Source organism: Limulus polyphemus, unplaced genomic scaffold (genome assembly GCF_000517525.1).
Source record: "Limulus polyphemus unplaced genomic scaffold, Limulus_polyphemus-2.1.2 Scaffold331, whole genome shotgun sequence".
NCBI lineage: Eukaryota > Metazoa > Arthropoda > Merostomata > Xiphosura > Limulidae > Limulus > Limulus polyphemus.
Genome location: NW_013665941.1, coordinates 551,189 through 556,747, shown reverse-complemented (window position 1 = coordinate 556,747; position 5,559 = coordinate 551,189).

Genomic DNA, 5,559 nt, shown 5'->3' with positions numbered 1-5,559 from the left:
GCACTGATTCACATTTGGTTGTATATTTCATCTAAATAATAAATATCAATATGAAAGATAACTGAATAATTATATTAAACTATCGATTCATTGAATAGCCTTATCGGATGGACGTGTAAGTCTTATGGGAAATTACAATGATTTCATAATAGTTAAAATATTTTCAGTCACAACCATCTTGATTCTTGAAGACTAAAAATCCGCAATAAAAAACAGACACAAACATTTTAAAATGCATAAAGTTATGAAAAAATATAGCAAATTGTCTGTTTTTGATCTGTTCTTATTTTTCTCATTGAAAAGGAAGAGTTCAACTGATGATAGAATTCAGTAGGCATATATAGCAATGAGCGTGAATTTGCATCCTTGTAAAAACACAATGCTGCCCAATGAAAAAAAAATCTTTTCGGCAAAAAGTAACAAGTATTTATTTCTTGAGAGCTGTCAAAGTCGTTCAGGGTGGTTAGTATGTGTAGTTCGTCTAGAATCGATGCGGTACCTTTACTACTTTGTTTTCCCGCGACTTCAGTTGTCAGAAGCTACACTACTTGGAGATGGATCACCTGCTTTCATTTACAGCTTGAGTACCGTCAGTATTAAGAACTAAGCCTAACTTGCTTCAACACCTAAGGCATTCATCAGGGATCCTTTACGAATTACTTAAATAACTGAAAAAATATTAACTAACACTACTTTTTTTATACTTGAATGCTTGGGACAGGTGAGATAAGAATTTACTTTACTTGTTTTTTGAATGTATGAGGTCAGACAAATCTTCAAGACAGCAATAACGTACAGCTTTAGGGAAGTAGCTAAACAACATATTTTATATATCATAATACAGTTTCACATCTTAAGCTAGAAATAGCTATGGCATCCTTTGTTAGAAGCTTTAGCTTTATTAAAACAGTTTAAGAATTTTAATTACTAAATTATCCATCCCTAACATTAAACACAAAAGCTTTAACAACTCAAATATATATAACTTTTATTATTATTATTCTAAGGAACCCCAAATGGCGAGGTTCTCAGTGCAGGTATCGGTGACGATGACAGATTGGTTTTGGTGGGAAACATCGACATGGAAGTTATTTCAAAAGTGCCATAGGCCTTCAGAACAGTGTTAAATGAAACGATCCTTAGTCTGCATTTTAGGGTTCTCCATGAGATAGAAAACTATTCTGTTTTTTACATTGCTAGATACGTCTGCATCTTACATAGGGATAAGAAACGATCCCTCCAGCCCGTTACAACATTGAATGACTTATACCAAACGCTTTTGTTTACACAATGAAAACAGTCTATTTACCGCTACTAAAGACACAAAACCGAAAAAAGCCTTGGGCTTTTATTAATTAACGTACATGAAACTATGTAAAATATAGATAAAACAAATATTTAGCGCATGGGATTAATAACGACACTTATATGGTAGTATGTATTAAGTACATAATTCTCTTTGTGAACGTCTCTTCAAGTTGTCTTTTAATTTCACGTGTCTCTAGGATATCATTGTTTCAAAGTACTACACAAGAGGGCACAAAGGATGGGAAGTTGATTCTATACATTGCAATTCAAACTGTAATCTACAGTGTTAAGATTTATACAATAAAAAGGAACACAACGTTAAAATAATTGCACAATAAATAATTTATTATAAACAGTGACTAGCCCTAAAAAGACTACGTGTTTCGGTGTTTTTACGCCACCATCTTAATGAGGATGGTGTAAAATACCGAAACAAGTATATTTTTTTAGGCTAACTCCTATTTTTAATAAATTATTTATTGGGTAATTATTTTAACGTTGTATTCCTTTAAATTGTATATGTAAATATGTATATATATGCACAAGTGTCGTTTTAATTTATTCAGTGTTAAGGTTGTTTTTGTTTTATTTATGAAATATATATGTACATATATATGTACGCGAACATTTTCCATATAACATTTACGATTAATTATATTGAATATAGAACCTGGGTTTCGATACCCGTGGTGGGCAGAGCACAGATAGCCCGTTGTGTAGCTTTGTACTTAACTTCAAACAAAGAAACAAATCTATTGAATAAACTACGCCTTTGTTCTTTGCCGAAGTTTATGAAGTGTACAAGCAGAGATATTGTTTAGAAATCACTAATTTCTAATTTCTAAACATCGAATATGGTTTATAAGTTTTTACATTTCATCAAAATTTTTCCATAAATACTTCTCAAGTGAAATTGTAACATATTCAATCCTGTAAGATGATATAAAACTTGATTTTAATAATACGAGAAGCGCTATTTTATTTTTAGGTGTATTTGTGTAGCAAAAGCTACACAATGGGATCTTTGCGTTCTATTCATCTCGTGGACTCGAACCTAGCATTTTAGCCTTGTAAATCTGTCAACTAAACGATGATCCACTGGAGAACTATACACGATATGAAATAGAAGGAAGATAGAGTATAACCGTTGAATGAATAAAAAGTGCAAAATTTTCAGTGGTTGCGAGAGACATTCGTAAAATAACCTTGGAACGAAAAATGATGGTTGAGTTTTGTGTTTCACGTTAATAACTACATATATATGTCTTTGTATTGTACAAACCACGATGAACCGATTTCAATTCAGACCTAATGCGTTCTTACGCGCGGGTGGGCAATATAGACTCGTCATGTCGAGAACGTAAGAATGACTCGGAAGGGTCACAAGTATTCCTGTCTTTATCTCTATCTATCTATCTGTATATTACTCTTCGAAAAACGAGTATTCCACTCTCTCTGTATTCAGATGACCTAATGGAAAGTTAAAGACAATGTTCCGCTCTCTCTGTATTTGGACGACCTAATGGAAAGTTAAAGACAATGTTCCGCTCTCTCTGTATTTAGATGACCTAATGGAAAGTTAAAAACAATGTTCCGCTCTCTCTGTATTGAGACAACCTAATTGAACGTTAAAGACAATGTTCCGCTCTCTCTGTATTTAGATGACCTAATTGAACGTTAAAGACAATGTTCCGCTCTCTCTGTATTTAGATGACCTAATGGAAAGTTAAAAACAATGTTCCGCTCTCTCTGTATTTAGATGACCTAATTGAACGTTAAAAACAATGTTCCGCTCTCTCTGTATTTAGATGACCTAATTGAACGTTAAAGACAGTGTTCCACTTTTTTGGTATGGATTTTGTAATTAACTTGCAAAGACAAACTAGTAGGTCGATATCTGCAAACGTTCCTATAACTACAGAATGTATATTGTAGCAGAGAAACTGGCGAATCATTATCATTGACTCAAAATCAGTTCGATACATTTAACTAACACCATTATATCTTAATTAAAGAAAAGCTTATAGAAAATAAATAAATATACAAATGCGTAACGTGTTGAATTGCATAAAGCTTTTTGCTATACCTCGTGTGCATAAAAAAAGCACTATTTTGATAAGTTTTTATTTTATATTATACTGAAGCAATTATCATTACCATAAGAAATGTTTAGGTGCAAAGTTGCCTTTGTTGTTTCTATTGAACGTTTCAGGCTTTGTCAAATCAGTGAACAATATAATAACAGTATTTGTCAAACAAAGCTGGTCGTTAAAATATAGAGAAGTAAATTAGCAGTAAAAAAAAAATTCTATTTTAAACTATTATCTTATGTAATTCTTGAGTCGCATCATATACTTGCATGTTATTTTTAGTTGTATCATATACATTCGACATGATTAGTTAGAATCCACATATTTTACTTGATGGATCATGATGAATATATCCTATATGATAAAATACAGCCCGTATGTGTTATAGTGAATATTATGACTAATACATTGGAATAAAGAGTGTTCATGTGTATTCTCTGCATACGTTCGGTTGTAACTCGAGCACTTTGAAAGGCCAATCTTATATACGCATTCAGACAGACAGTTATAAAGTATATTACTGTGGATCAATCCTTGTTATATACATAAAATATGATCAGTTGTAACTTTTCTTGTCATTTCAACAGGAACTGTATACCATTCGTCAATAAGAACCGAATCCAATTTCTTCAGAAAAGTCGGAACACGAATATGACGTCACAATCTAGTTTCCAAAATACCTTCTAACAGTTCAATGAGACTAAGGTCAGTGTTTATAACTGAGGTGAAACGAAACAGGTGTTCTACCATATTGAAATTATCAGTAGGATAAGAGTGTTGTATTGTAAGGAGAAGCAGGTCTGTTTGCAATGGTTAGTTATAATACTGCCTTTCAGCTTAACGATAGGACTAAAAATATCAGCGAAATTTGATTCATCTTACGATAAAACTCCCTATACTGCTTGCAATTGGAACTATGCACCTGAATTGTACGCTTTCTCCTTTTCTTATTCCTATTGGATGACAAAAAGGGTGAATGTTGACTCATCTGACCAGAGTACCATTGTTTATGAGTCCACAGTCTGGTGAAATTATTGCACCGTTTGACGTGCAAACTTGTGTTACTGGGTTAATGAACCGCCTGTGTATCCGAGATAACCAAGTTCTCTGATACAAATTGCTGGCGTCCACTATTGAGTTCTGAACGTATTTTCGTTGCTGTTATTGTTATTATTTGTTTCAAAATGTGCAGCTACTACCTCATTCGCTCATTATAGTCTTCTTAGCATCATTCCTAATTTGAAGTTTGCAAGATTTTTTCTCAAATACATGACGTCTGAAAAACAACAGCATAGCAAAGATGAATAGCTCATATGCACTCATACCTCAGACTCTTGGGAGATTGTATGTTCCATTTGTAGGCTTACCTATTTATAGGAAGGAATACACGTGTCTATGGAAATTATAGGAAAGGTTTTACATTTTTCATCCAACTGCTATATATATTCTATGACATCATTCATAGAATTATATATTGTATGTTCCATTTGTAGGCTTACCTATTTATAGGAAGGAATACACGTGTCTATGGAAATTATAGGAAATGTTTTACATTTTTCATCCAACTGCTGTATATATTCTATGACATCATTCATATGATTATATATTTTAACTGATAGGCTACGACATTGAATAAGCAGCTGTAACTATTGTTACAGAATATGGTAAGTTTTAATGTTTTTTTACTGTATTATAAATTATAACACATCAGTTCCTTACATAAATTTTAAGATATGCATAATTTTAGCCTTATAAATTCAACGTGAACAGTTGCTATGCAAATAACATCTTTATAATTAGTTGTTATTGTAACTCACATATTGAATGATCAATTAACTATATAGTTTTTTATAAAGCTTTGTATTATAGGTTACGATAAATACTGAATCTATCAGTATGCCAATAAAATATATATACACGAAAAGAAACCCAAATATCGAAGCTCACAACTGCAGAGGACAAAATAGATTTTAAATTATGTGTGTTTATTCCGCTTGAAATTTAGCGCTAAAATAAAAGGCGTGTTTTTCAAGGTTTTCTTGATTGTCAAAGTAATTTTTTGAATTAAATACTAGATATTTAGCAAAACCTCTTATGAACAAAATATATTTTAAATTATGGGAGTTTATTCCGCTTGAAATTTAGCGCTAAAACAAAAGGC